The sequence below is a fragment of the Portunus trituberculatus genome, chromosome 46 (assembly GCF_017591435.1).
Source record: "Portunus trituberculatus isolate SZX2019 chromosome 46, ASM1759143v1, whole genome shotgun sequence".
Classification (NCBI taxonomy): domain Eukaryota; kingdom Metazoa; phylum Arthropoda; class Malacostraca; order Decapoda; family Portunidae; genus Portunus; species Portunus trituberculatus.
The window spans coordinates 5770456-5785455 of NC_059300.1; the positions used below are offsets into that span (position 1 = coordinate 5770456).

A 15000-nucleotide genomic window follows, 5' to 3' on the forward strand; every position below is an offset into this window, starting at 1 on the left:
TCTCTCTCTCTCTCTCTCTCTCTCTCTCTCTCTCTCTCTCTCTCTCTCTCTCTCTCTCTCTCTATTTACGTGTATGCCGAGATCATCATTTTCATTTCCCATCTTTCCCTCTCTTCATTTTACTTTCTTCCTATCCTCCTCTCGTTTTTCATCAAGTATTTTTCTCTCTTTATCCTTCTTCTTCTTCTTCTTCTTCTTCTTCTTCTTCTTCTTCTTCTTCTTCTTCTTCTTCTTCTTCTTCCTCCTCCTCCTTCCTCCTCCTCCTTCCATTAGTCCATTCACCTCCTCCGGATATGGTGGTGGAGAAGAAAACATTGGAGGAGGAGGAGGAGGAGGAGGAGGAGGAGGAGGAGGAGGAGGAGGAGGAGGAGGAGGAGGAGGAGGAGGAGGAGGAGGAGGAGGACAGTTTGGTTCTCAGTTTATTAGTGGGAGAATCTTATCTCACGAGAGAGAGAGAGAGAGAGAGAGAGAGAGAGAGAGAGAGAGAGAGAGAGATTAAGGATGTAATACCGCTCTCCTACTCTCTCTCTCTCTCTCTCTCTCTCTCTCTCTCTCTCTCTCTCTCTCTCTCTCTCTCTCTCTCTCTCTCTCTCTCTCTCTCATTTTTCCCTTCCTTCCCATCATGTCGTCCTCTTCCTCTTTCATTCACATTCCATCCCCTCCATGACACAGCAACAAAAGAGAGGAGGAGGAGGAGGAGGAGGAGGAGGAGGAGGAGGAGGAGGAGGAGGCTCAAGGGACAGATGAAGGAAAGAGGAAATATGAATATGCAAAGCAGAAGAGGAAAAGGAAAACGGACTTAGAGAGAACAACGCGGCCAGTTCTCTCCCTCAACCCCTCAAGGACACGGCGAGGGGAGGGGGGAGATTGGTGAGGGGAGTAATGGTAGAGAGGAAGGGGAAGGGATAGGGATACAGTGGCGAAAGGGCAGGAAAGAGGGAGGCTGAGGGGAGATGAGGGGCGTGGAGTGATAGCATCAGCCAGAATCAGACAACAAGATGGCATTCCCTTCTCTCATTCTCCCCTCTTTCCCCTTTTTGTTTCCCCTCTTCCCCTCGGTGGTCATAGTAGAGAAACAAGGTGGTGTATTTTTGCTTTCTCTCTCTCTCTCTCTCTCTCTCTCTCTCTCTCTCTCTCTTACCTAGCTTTATTTTCTGTCAACCTCTTCTATCCTCTCTCTCTCTCTCTCTCTCTCTCTCTCTCTCTCTCTATTTCTCTGTCCCTAGCTTTATTTTCTGTCAACCTCTTTATCTCTCTCTCTCTCTCTCTCTCTCTCTCAGCTTTGTTTTCTGTCAAACTCTTCTTTCCTCCCTAACCCTTTCTCTCTCTCTCTCTCTCTCTCTCTCTCTCTCTCTCTCTCTCTGTGTGTGTGTGTGTGTGTGTGTGTGAGTAGGAACCGGTTCAGGAAGCAAGCAAGGGACAAAGGGCGCTTTATGAGAGCCCGCTGGCCTCCCACGTGTCCCAGGAAGGTCTGAAGCACGGGAGGGACGAGAAGCAGAGTAGGTCGTCCCACACGCCACAACCTGAGCCTTCTACGAGTCTCCCTTAAGAGGCTCATTGGGATTGCTATAGGAGAGGGACAGTCTAAAGGGAAACCTATAAGATGGGCTTTCACTTGTAATGCTTATTGGTTTATCCATTTCGAAGCTTAGTTAGTTGTGACGTGCGTTTTTTTTTTTTTTTTTTTTATTTATACCATGTGGGCTTTTCACGGGAATTTATGGGCTAAAGGGGATACTTTTTGGGTACCCCCTATCTCAAAGCCCACCCGCTAGGATACCGTTGCCCGAGTGAGGAAGCCCAACCTACACTCAGACCGTGGACAGGATTCGAACCCGTGCGCTTGGAGACCCCTCGGACCCCAAAGCGCGCATGGTTCCACTGTACCACGGCGTTGTGACAAGACTGGACTGGTTTGGCTTGTGGTTAGGGAGGAGCTTTGAAATTTACTACTGCTTGTCTGAATTAACGTTACATAGCTGGACCTTATCGCATGCAGCATCAGTGTTCGTTAGTGGAGGGAATATACGTACTTTTCAATGTAGCTATCGTTTATAAGATGTCCTCAAGTCAGCTAATGTTCAATCTTCCTAACTTTTCTTGCCTTCTTTTTTTTTTATTTATATTTCTACATCTCTTCCCAGGAGTTTGACAGACGGAAAAACTGATCGAAGCATAAATAAAGAGCTAAGGTGGAAATATTGCAAGGTAGTAAACATGAGGGAGAATGGTTGGGATGCCACGGTAGGTCAGAGGGAAGTCGAGATTACTTATTGAGAGAGAGAGAGAGAGAGAGAGAGAGAAAGAAAAGGCGATCTTTAGTCGTTAATCCGATGCTGTTGTGCCCTGGACCCCACCACGGCGGGGACAGACGCAGACATGGAACAGCGCAGCACAACACTCGTGGGAATACTCATAAAAATAAATAAATAAGCACTTGAATAAATAAAAGTGATAGTAAAGTTGACAAAGAAGAAGAAAGTCGAGATCCATGGACAGTAACGCGGTGCTGTCATCAGAAACTCACCAAAAGGACGACGCAAGCACGGAACAGCGCCACACAACACAGCAATCTTCCACTAACTCACTCGTACACGCCGCAAACTGGTCCATACCGCTTCTCCCTTACTCGCCGCGTCAGAACCGGGCAGGGAAGGAGGGAAGGGTAGAAGGAAGGGAGGGAGGGAGGCTCGATGCTACTTACCCTGGGAGGTCGTGGGAAGATGGGGGAGTGTGGGCATGACGTCACGAACCACTCCTCTGGGTCGGCTGCTACCCCGCCGCCTGTTGATCACGAAATTGAGATTAGTGACATAAACACACACACACACACACACACATAACGTCTTCCCAAAAAAAGCCATAGATATCCCGAATAGACTTGATGAAGAAGCGACAAAAGAAAGAACATAAGCTGAAGGAGGCACAGAATAAAAATTGAAAGGGAGATGGAATAACACAAACATAGCTCACGCCCTTCACAATACAACTATGTCAATACAACATACTGTAGGTAAATAAACTCTCTTCAATGCACCCAAACAACCATCCAGCCAGCGCACCGCACACACACACACACACACACACACACACACACACACACACACACACACACACACACACACACAAGGGAGTAAGAAGCAAGGTATACAGTGACACAATACACAATAGGAAGTAAACACAAACAAAGAAATAGGAGAAGCAGGAGGGTTATCAGTGACTCTCCCTTTTCGTGTCCTCTCCAATAATATCCCTTCCGAGGAGACTGTGGTTCTGCTCACAGGAACACATCTTTTCTCACCAGTTTCATTAGTATTTCCAACACTTCTTTCCCCCTTTTCAGCTTACTCCATATCACTTCAATCCAGACACCAGCATTTCCATCGATTCCATTCCAAAGTCTTAATGCTTCGTTTAAACTTCTCATAAAAATTTCGGTCTCACTTTTTTTTTTCTCCCACGTCAGGTCTTCCTTTTCCACACCATCTGACTTATTTACGTCCATTATCAAAAAGCCTCCTAATGATGTTTCCTATCTCCTCTTTGGCTTTGATCTGGGAAAACTTGCAGTAATGAAAAGAAATAATCCATTGTCCTTAACCCTTTTTACCGCATTAATTCCTTCCTGTTGACAATGAGAGCGCCGTAAAATGGTTTGCACGGACATGGAAGAAAAAAGTGAAAACTGAATGTAAAATTTAGTCTTTTCTAAGCAGCATTTTCATTTTAGAGGTTGCAGTACAAGGTTAAGAGGTAGAGTATAAGTTCAAGAGGTTATAGTATATGTTGAAGAGGTTATAGTTGAAAGTTGAAGAGGTTAGAGTTAAAAGTTGAAGAGGTTATAGTTGAAAGTTTACGAGGTTATAGTTAAAAGTTGAAGAGTTATAGTTGAAAATTGAAAAGGTTATAATTGAAAGTTGAAGAGGTCATAGTTGAAAATTGAAGAGGTTATAGTTGAAAGTTGAAGAGGTTATACTTGAAAATTGAAGAGGTTATAGTTAAAAATTGAAGAGGTTATAGTTGAAAATTGAAGAGGTTATAGTTAAAAATTGAAGAGGTTATAGTTACAGGTTTTTTTCACACAATTACTGTATTTCTATAATTCTGTAAATATATATTGTATGTTGTCACTACTTTCTTTCTTTAATCTCCCTCCTCTTTCTGTAAATAAAGAGCTAAAACTTGTTGGTCTTATCTTGAGTGTCACCTCGCAACCAGGAACTCGTTACAACTTCTTACTTTCAATGGTCGCACAGATTCCGCGAAGGTCAATTTACTTATGATTTTTCTGTTTTTCTTATTTTTTTTTTCTTTCAGCGTTGTAACAGAATCTTGCTCAGCGGCTCTTAAGGTCTCGGGGAAAACTTTCGGTTCAAGTGTGGCAAAAAGACAGGAAAACTTTATAATTGCTGCTCCCGTTCAGTTTCAGCTTCACCTCACCTCCCCCCGAAAAAGTCGCCCTATCCCCCTCCTCCCCAATCTAGACGCCCTGTCTCCCCCCTACCTATCTCACCTTCCCAAACCAAGTAGCCAAGCCCCATCCTGACCTCACTTCCTCTAACCCAGTCACTCCCTGCCCCCCATCACTCCTTACCTCACCTCTCTCAACCTAGTCGCCCTGCTCCCTTCCCTACTCCAACCCAGTCACCCTTCCCCCCTCCTCCCCTTCCCCCCAAAAAAAAAACTTACCATAAAAACCAATCCAGTTTCGTAAGTGTCTTGATATTCCTGTCTTCATATCTTTTTTTTTTCTCTCCTTTACAATGTCAAGGTGTATTTCCTAACAATTACCCATTCAGTTTATAGTGTTACAATGACCAAATCTATCTTTACCCATTCGTCTACTTTTTTTTACATCTATTTTTGTGATAATGTCAAGTTTATCTGTACACAATTCCCTCTTCATTCATCTGCTTATCTGTCAAGTGGAGGTGTATACAACCATCCATTCATTCATCTATTTATACAGAGAATTCCTACAGAGATCTTATATAATGTACCTGTAACGTCAGCAAATCATCATCACCATTGTTATTATCATCATTTATGCTTTCATCAAACTTCCGAGCATTTAAGAGGGAGCTTTCAAGACAATTATCACCGTTTTTTGGCTGACTCTCTCGAACCTGCATGGGGACTGGCATGTATGTGGGCTTTTTTTTTTTTTATCTTATGTTGCCCTTAGCCAACTTTTGCCTCTTACATAAAAATACTGTGTGAGTTTATTCCTCTGTGTTAAGTCAAAGAGTTTACAGGAACTGCCAAGGGTGGAGTAGATGGCCTCCCGCAGCTTCCCTTACGATTTTTTCTTTCACTTTTATAGCTAGAAGGAAAGGAAGGAAAGCGGAGAGGCAGAGAGGTTACTGTCAATCGCCTTAACGTTCCTGCTGCGCCCTAGTTAATTTTCCGCCGCGTGGATTTCGTGTGGCGCTGAATGTACAATGATCTGCCCCCATTTTCCTTCACGTCACGCTTCTTGCTTGTCACGCTGCGTTACATGTCAGGATGAAAGTAAGTCTGGTTTATTAAATTTCTTGGTGTGAATATGTATCTTTTAATCTCTCTCTCTCTCTCTCTCTCTCTCTCTCTCTCTCTCTCTCTCTCTCTCTCTCTCTCTCTCTCTCTCCTTACAAAGCTCCTTTCATCTTGATTACGTTCCATTCACGTCTATTGAATCCTTAGAAGAAAAAATACTCTGTATCTAAGGAGAATCAGAGAGAGAGAGAGAGAGAGAGAGAGAGAGAGAGAGAGAGAGAGAGAGAGAGAGAGAGAGAGAGCTGGGATGGTCGGGTGATGAAGGGGAGATGGCTGGTGAGGGAGGCGAGGTACTGGCGAGGCACGGGATGAGAAAATGATAGAGAGGAGCAGTGATTGGCGATATTAGGTGGCAGATGACCCCGTGATGGCAAGAACCCGGTCATGAGGAGGAGGAGGAGGAGGAGGAGGAGGAGGAGGAGGAGGTGGTGGTGGTGGTGGTGGTGGTGGTGGTGGTGGTGGTGGTGGTGGTGGTGGAACAGTGAAGAAAATAATTTAAGTAAAGGCAAATGGAAATGTTAATAGAATAAATACCTTAGATCAACAATAAAGAATAAAGTAAATAAAATGGAGAAGTAAGTAAATGCTTGAATGTCTTGATCATTTTTTCTCAATCTTTGCTACTTATTTATTATTCATTTTTCTCTAATTGAGGTTTTGATAGCAGTGTAATTTCCTCTTTTTTATTATTATTATTTTGTTTTCTATTTGCCAGTAACGAGACACCTCTTTTTTTTTTTTTTGCCATGTTTGTGTTGCCCTTGACCAGAGAACCACTCCTAGAAATAACGACACCACCACCATCACCACCACCACCACCACCACCACCACCACCACCACCACCACCACCACCACCACCAATAACAGCAACGACAAAATAAACCAAACAAAACCTAATGTGAGGAATAGAAAGGCAACAATGAACGGGAAAGTAGGCAAGAGGCTCCATACTTAGTCACCCAAAGGACAGCTATCATCACACGCTGTCCCTTAAACTTCAGTACCATGACGCGTTTCCATATTCATTCTGCTTACTATTTGATGATATTTCATGTGGAGGATGAAAATAGTGAAGACTGTGGTCATTAATCTTCTGACCTCCGTAGACTCTTCCTAATGTCAATAAAATGGTCTAATCGCACACAAATCTCAAGATAAAAAAAATGTGTCCCAGTATTGAAGGAGTTAAACTCAAAACAAAGGAAAATTAAAGCGTTCTAAAATCCATAACATAAAAGCACATTGAATCAACAGCTGAGATTTAGTTAGCAAATATTCAGTTACGTGGAGAGGAAGCGTTGAGTCAGCAGCGATAAGAGAAACTTGAATAATTCATAAGCGAGAAAAATGGTCCTTTTATAACCCACATCAGGCCATTTAGGAGACGCCGGCCAGACCACGTGTGAAATCCAAGGTGAATATAAATAGATAAATTGTGGAGGGTGACATTCTTGATTCAGTGGAGAAGGGAAATGCCGCCTCTGTCACCATGCCGGGACTCAGCAACCACAAAACCACAGGTCGTCACTAAGGGCGCCTCGAAGGAACTAACGCTACTACCTACTCGTTTTTACCTATGCATGTTATTTACTACCTGTTCATTTACTTGTATTCATTTACCTGGCCAAGAGCAACAAAGATGATTAACCCCTTCAGTACTGAGACGCATTTTGTTTTACTTTGATTTTTAGGTGTGATTAGAGTAGACGATTTTATTTGTTTTAGGAAGAGTCTATGGAGGTCAAAAGATTAATAGCCAGTCTTTATCATTTTAATCCCCACATAAGTTTTTAAAGCTGTATAAAATCGCCAAATAGAAAACAGAATGAATATGAAAAAGCGGCATGGCACTGAAGGGGTTAAACAAAAAGACCCAGTTATATGTCATTTTTGAGATATATCAACGAGTGACTATTATTCTTGTTTTGTTGATTATTTCTCTATTTATCTGTTTTATTCTCTTATTTAATTTTTGTCATATTTTCGTTTCATTCTTTATTTCGTTATTGATTCCTCCTTTCATCTTTAGTTCCTTTGTTTTTTCTTCTCTCTGCTATTCTTCCTGCTCCTCATGCTCCCTTTCTTCCTTCTCCTCCCACTAATTATTTTCACCCCTATCATTATCTCCTTTTTCTTATTGCTCATTCATACATGTCTCACCTTCCTTCCACTATTCTTACTTCCTTCGCCATCGACAACCAATTCAAAGTTTTATTTATTTATTTTTCTAGTTAAGAGTCTTTGCGAGTGTCGAAACTAGGATGGTTGTATTGCTAGTGGTGGTGGTGGCGACAGCGGTTGGGAAACGACAATTTTTTTTTATTTTCCTGAATAAAAGATGTTAAACTGCAAATCCTTTAATAACACACACTCACCCTGCATCTCTCTCTCTCTCTCTCTCTCTCTCTCTCTCTCTCTCTCTCTCTCTCTAATATACACAATCGCATCAAACTATCATTCTTCTTTCTATGTATCCTCCTCCTCCTCCTCCTCCTCCTCCTCCTCCTCCTCCCTCCTGTAAATCACACACACAAAAAAAAAAATACTTCAAACCTTTTTAATAAGTTTTATTTTCGTTAATTAAACTCGCTAAGAGTATCTCAAATTAAGAAACACGTGTCACCAACAGGCAAAAGGTTACGAAAGGAGAATAAAGGAAGAGTCATCACCGTATTACGTCCTGAGACTTCAAAGGAACGGGGCAAATAAAAGGCTCGTGAGGATTAATTTCCAGAGAGAGAGAGAGAGAGAGAGAGAGAGAGAGAGAGAGAGAGAGAGAGAGAGAGAGAGAGAGAGAGAGAGAGAGAGAGAGAGAGAGATGAAGGGATAGCTCAAGGCGAGTTTCTGAGTGGAGCATACCAAGAAACAAGAAAAAAAAAACCATCTGAAGACAAAAACTTTAAAGGAAAAAATGTGGGCAGAGTAAATAATAATAATAATAATAATAATAATAATAATAATAATAATAATAATAATAATAAGAAGAAGAAGAAGAAGAAGAAGAAGAGGAAGAAAGAAGAAAGATGGAAAAAAATGTGAAGGAATAATAGAAGTAAGACATAGATGTATAATAAAAGAAAACATTTATTTGACTTGTATGTTGGTGCGGCAACAAAACTTCGGACAACAAAACAAGGACAACAAAACTTCGATTAAGGAAAAGAAAAGACCCACATAGTACAGTGGAACCATGCGTGCTTTGGGGTCCGAGGGGTCTCCAAGCGCACGGGTTCGAATCCTGTCCACGGTCCGAGTAGGTTGGGCTTCCTCACTCGGGGCTTTGAGATAGGAGGTACCACAAAAAGTACCCCTTTAGCCCATAAATTCCCGTGAAAAGCCCACATGGTATAAAAAAAAGGTCATAAAAACTACATAAGTGTCTTGAAACCTCCTTCCTTGATCGCTTCAATACTGGGACACTATTTACCTTGAGATTTGTGTACCATTCGACCATTTTATTGACATTAGGAAAGGTCTATGGAGGTCAAAAGATTAATGGCCACAGTCTTCACTATTTCAATCTCCCACATAAGTTTCTGAAGCTATTTAAAATCACCAAATAGTAAGCAGAATGAATATGGAAACGCGTCCTGGTACTGAAGGGGTTAAAGAGTTCAGGTGGAAATAAAGACAAACACAGAAGCAGGCAGGGAGTTCCAGAGTTCACCAGAGAGAAAGGATAAATGACTGAGAATACTGGTTAACTTTTGCATTAGCCTGGTGGACAGAATAATGGTATAATGAGATGTTAACTGACTGAGCTATGTCGTCGGAAAGAAAAAAAGGGATAATGTGATTTAATTAGCAATATAAATAATAACATGAATCAACAGCATTAACGATGATAAGTTGTCCACGGAGCTTTATGACACAGGAAGAAGAGCAACACATAACACCAAACCAAACTTCAAGTAAATAAATTAAAAAAAAATAAATAAATAGGAAAAAAAAAAACAATAATATAATAAAGTAAAACAAAATAAAACAAAACAAGTAGAGAGAGAGAGAGAGAGAGAGAGAGAGAGAGAGAGAGAGAGAGAGAGAGAGAGAGAGAATCCATACGCACAACTTTCCCTTATGATCTGAGGCTCGATCGAACCCTATGAATGCCTGTGTGATTAGGTACTTACGCCAATCACCTGCACACACAAGACATCAAAACACTCGTTACACAGGACAGGGGGGCGGGACTGTGGCAGGGAGGGAAAGCAAAAAGGAAACGAAAGGAGAGTCACTGTAACTTCCTCACTGTACTGTAGTGGTGGTGGTGATGGTGGTGGTGGTGGTAGTGGTGGTGGTGGTGGTGCAGCCAATACCCTATACTTAATCCAATCTTACTTTAATCAGACGGGATGGAAGCCACACAACACGGGTGGATGATACCATATTAACTTCCAGCCCTCTTGAATATCTATTACACTTGTATTAACCTTTGTCCTCCCTGCGTCAGGTCACCCACGGTTTCCTAGTCTTCTCTTTTCAGTTGCTCCAGCGGTTCAAGGCATTTATCCCATTCTTTTGGCTGTCTCACTCAATTCTATTCGAGGTCTGGCATCTAAGTGGGCCTTTTCGTTTGATCGTTTTTGTTCCCCCTTGGCCAGTTATTCCCCCTCTTACATAAAAAAAAAAGGTTAAAAAAAACCTCACTTGGTCTTCTGCTCCTTTTCAGTCACACCCTTATCTCTTTTTACACTGCATCCATTGACCTCCAAGACCTATCCTCAGCATCCTTCTTTTCACATTATTCTTCACCTGCATTGAAACCATCTCAGTCACACCCACTAACCACTTCTAGCACGCCATCTTTCACTGCATCCATAAAACTCCCATTTCGCCTTCCTTCCTCCTACCTGGTATTACGTACATCCATTTCCAGCATCTCGCTCCCATTTACTCCTTGTCTTACCTGTAGTTCTGTCAGTAACCCGAAGAACTACATGTGTTGCGCTTGATGTACTGTATTCCTTCAGCTAACACCAACACCCTTTATTTGTTCAGATCACGCCAACAACCTTATTTACATTATTCTGGTTCTTTATACTCTTATTGACATCACCAATACGTTGTTCCACGGCATAATAGGAGATAAAAGAAGAGATGAATGAAGGAGAGGGACAAGGAAAGATGAGATGAATAAAGAAGGACAAGGATGTGGATGGAAATGCAAGGGTAGGTGGTGAGAGGGATAAGGATGTGGAAGGATGTGGATGGAATTACAAGGTGAGAGGGACAAGGATGTGGAAGGAAATGCAAGGGTAGGTAGTCAGAGGGGCAAGGAAAGATGTGATGAATGAGGAGAGGGACAGGGATATAGAAGGAAATGCAAGGGTAAGTGGAGAGAGAGAGAAAGAGAAGGAAGTACGAATGGAGAGAAAAAAGGTCAAAAGTGGAGAGAGTTTTGGGTAGAGAAAAAAAAAAGAGAGAGAGAGATTTATTGATTGATTTTTATTGCCCTTAATGCTATTTATTACATAGTAGATCCTAAGAGAGAGAGAGAGAGAGAGAGAGAGAGAGAGAGAGAGAGAGAGAGAGAGAGAGAGAGAGAGAGAGAGAGAGAGAGAGAGAGAGAGAGAGAGAGAGAGAGAGAGAGAGAGAGAGAGAGAGAGAGAGAGAGAGAGAGAGAGAGAGAGAGAGAGAGAGAGAGAGAGAGAGAGAGAGAGAGAGAGAGAGAGAGAGCACGTTTTCCAGCATCACGTTTCTGAATGTCAAGAGGTGGAAAGAGCGCACTAATAAAGTTAACTCCCGTGTGTGTGTGTGTGTGTGTGTGTGTGTGTGTGTGTGTGTGTGTGTGTGTGTGTGTGTGTGTGTGTGTGTGTATCTGTGTCTGTCTGTGTGTGTGTGTGTGTGTGTTCACTGTTTGATCTGCTGCAGTCTCTGACGAGACAGCCAGACGTTACCCTACGGAACGAGCTCAGAGCTCATTGTTTCCGATCTTCGGATAGGCCTGAGACCAGGCACACACCACACACCGGGACAACAAGGTCACAACTCCTCGATTTACATCCCGTACCTACTCACTGCTAGGTGAACAGGGGCTACACGTTAAAGGAGACACACCCAAATATCTCCACCCGGCCGGGGAATCGAACTCCGGTCCTCTGGCTTGTGAAGCCACCGCTCTAACCACTGAGCTACCGGGCGCGCGCGCGCGTGTGTGTGTGTGTGTGTGTGTGTGTGTGTGTGTGTGTGTGTGTGTGTGTGTGTGTGTGTGTGTGTGTGTGTGTGTGTGTGACTCCCCGCAGCAGCCACGTCCTCATTATACAATTCAGCGTGGGGCTTTTGATGCAGGTGGTGGTGATAGTGGTGGTGATGGTAGTGGTGGTGGTGGTGGTGGTGGTGGTAATACTCTGTTGATTTTATATTAGTTCCCCGCCCTTTCTACCTCCCCACACTCTCTCTCTCTCTCTCTCTCTCTCTCTCTCCAGATGAATTAATAACCGGCCTAATGTAACTTGGTGGTGAGCGTGCTGGGAAGGGACGAGTGAATGAGGCAATGAGGGGATGAGGGAATGGTGAGGCAGTGAGGCTACAGTGATGGATGAAGGGAGATGAGAGTACCAATTCCTTCACCTCTCTACCGTAAGCCTCTTCCTCTTCCTCTCCTCCCTCCAGTTGTCTTTCCTTACTCCAGTTCTCTCTCTTTCCTTCAAACATCTCTCCATCGGTGCTTTTTCTTTCATTCTATTCTTTTTTCTTACTTTTTTTCCTATTATTCTTTTTCTTTCATGATTTTCTTCTTCTTCCTCTTCTTCCACCAGTTGTCTCTCTTTTTTTTTCTTTTTTTTTACTCACTTCTTTCATCTCTTCCACGAATGTCTCTCAATACTTCTCTTTTCCATTTCAGTTTTTTTCCATTCCTTTTCACTCTCTTTCTCCCCCCCCCTCCTATCCTCCAATTCTCTTCATCACTTCCACGAACTGTTCATCTGCCTTCTTTTTTTTTTCTCTCTCTTTCCCTTCCCCATTTGTTTTTCCATTTTTTCTTCCTTAGTCGCAATTAAGTGTCTAGGCCTAGGGATTTCTGTAAGGGAAGCGCTCTCTCTCTCTCTCTCTCTCTCTCTCATTCTCCCAGTGGTGTGTGAATAAGGCGAGACGAGGCAAGACAAGGCGAGGCGAGGCACAGCATAAAAGAAGGTGGGAAAGGAAGGGAAGGTGGCAATAGACAGGAGGGAACTCAGCCAAGCATCCCTGTGATCTATCTCCGTTAGTCGCTGCGGGTCTCGAAGGCACAGGGTGGAGAGACTGTCACTCCCTCACTTACCGTTCGCTCACTCCGCTGCTTTGAGGAGGAAGAGTCTTGTCAACATCACGTTCGCATTGAGAGACTTTTTTTTCTTCTTCTTCTCCAGTGCTCCTCATTCTGAAACACTTCTGCACTGCACCTCCAAAACTATCAAAAGCGTTTACCAGAAGCTATGTACACACGGGTTATGAAAGATATTTTTTCCATGTGTTTCTAGAGACAGATTCACAAAATTCCGGCATTATTAGCACCTTCAATACTGGGACACATTTTTACCTTGAGATCGTGTACCATTAGACCATTTTATTAACACTAGGAAGGGTCAATGGAGATCAGAAGTTCAATGGCTAGAGTCTTTACTATCTTAATCTCCCATATGAGTTCCTGAAGCTGTATATAGTAACCAAATAGTATCCAGAATGAATATGGAACCGCGTCTTGGTACTGAAGGGGTTAAACGCTAGAATCAGTCCGCAAACCCCAGGCTAATACAGCTTTATGTTAAAAAAAAGCCTTTACTAGAAGCTATATACACGGGTTTTGAGCAATGTTTTTTTTTTTTTTTTATATATATACATGGTTCTAGAGACAGATTCACGAGATTTCTGCATTACTAAACAAGAAAATCAGTCCGAGAACTCCAGGTCAATACTTTACGTGAAAAAAAACAACTTTATTAGAAGCTATAAACACGGGTTTTGAGCATGTTTTTTTTTTTTATATACATGGTTCTAGAGACAGATTCACGAGATTTCTGCATTATTAAACAAGAAAATCAGTGCACGAACTCCAAGTCAATATATATTTTTTTCTATTTATACCATGTGGGCTTTTCACGGGAATTTATGGGCTAAAGGGGATACTTTATGTGAAACAAAAAAAATATTAGAAGCTATATACACGGATTTTGAGCAATGTCTCTTTTATATGGTTCTACAGACAGATTCACAAGATTTCTGCTTTATTAAACAGGAAAATCAGTCCCGCCAACCCCAGGCTAAATCTTTAGTATGTGAGATTTGAAAACAGTCGTGGAGGAGGTGAGAGAGAGCCGAAAGGTTCCTGAATACTGGCATCACGGTCGGCTTCATCCATCCATCTATCTCTCCTTCCTCCTCAATGTGCTCACGAGGTATAGAATCTCTCTCTCTCTCTCCAACGTGTCTTAACGTCTCGCTCACTCGCCACATTTGTCAGCTGCCGGGTGTGGGTCGGCTCCTTTCCTCCTCCCGTTCATCTCCTTCCTCTTTTGATGCAAGTTTGAAGGTTTGAGTTTCAGTCTTCTGTTTAGGTTTTTGTGTGGAATTTTGAGCAGGTTTCTTGTCTCGTCTTATCTTGTCTCATCTCATCTCATCTCATCTCGTCTCGTCTCGTCTCGTCTCGTCTCTCTCTCTCTCTCTCTCTCTCTCTCTCTACTAATGATGTAGACAATAAAGGCGTGCAAAGTGTATTACGATGACTTGATCTCGTCAGCAAACACAAAAGTACAAAGAAGACAAAGAGAAGAGTAAAGTAAAGAGATAAGGAAGAGTGAGAGTGAACAGGTGCTGAAGGGAGGAGAAAGAGGGAACAAATTAACACACACACACACACACACACACACACACACACACACACACACGCCAAAACGTACATAAATTGGTGCACACAGACACGAATTCCATTTATCTAAATTAAGATCTTCCTCTTCCCCCTGTTTATTTATGCGTATGTACATCTCTCTCTCTCTCTCTCTCTCTCTCTCTCTCTCTCTCTCTCTCTCTCTCTCTCTCTCTCTCTCTCTCTCTGCACCAATCCTCCCAACACATCCATCTCATTTCTTTCCATCTGCAGTCTCCTCTTTCCTCTTTCCTCCTTCCTTCTCTCTGATTCTGCCATAAGTGCACGCTACTTTTTCCTCTTCAATTTTCCTTCCCTTTAATATCCATCCACCATTCCGTCTTCCACTTTTTTACCACTACAGCCTCCATCTCCTGCTGCTGCTTTTTCTCCTCCTCCTTCTCTTTTACTCCGTCCTCTTTTTGAAAGCACTCCCTTCTCATCTATATCTGTTCCCTCTTTCCTTCCTCTCTCTAAGCCTGCGTGGTATTAAAGCACTCTTGTTCCTCCTCTTCCTCCTCTTGCTCCATTCCTAAGTCTATCATGATTGAATTTCTCTTCCTCCTGCTCCTCCAAGACCACCACCACCACCACCACCACCACCACCACCGTTTCCCTCTCCT

At 42.7% G+C, this 15000-nt stretch overlaps 1 protein-coding gene across 1 annotated transcript in view; it reads right to left on the bottom strand.

Annotated features, from left to right (window-relative positions):
* The window catches only part of LOC123520001 (cAMP-dependent protein kinase inhibitor gamma-like), a 70771-nt gene that overhangs the window by 10362 nt on the left and 45409 nt on the right, over positions 1 to 15000 (bottom strand). Inside the window, exon 2 of the mRNA XM_045281776.1 lies at positions 2705 to 2784. The gene's annotated coding sequence lies outside the window, so the exon portion shown is untranslated. The remainder of the gene's footprint in view (positions 1 to 2704; positions 2785 to 15000) is intronic.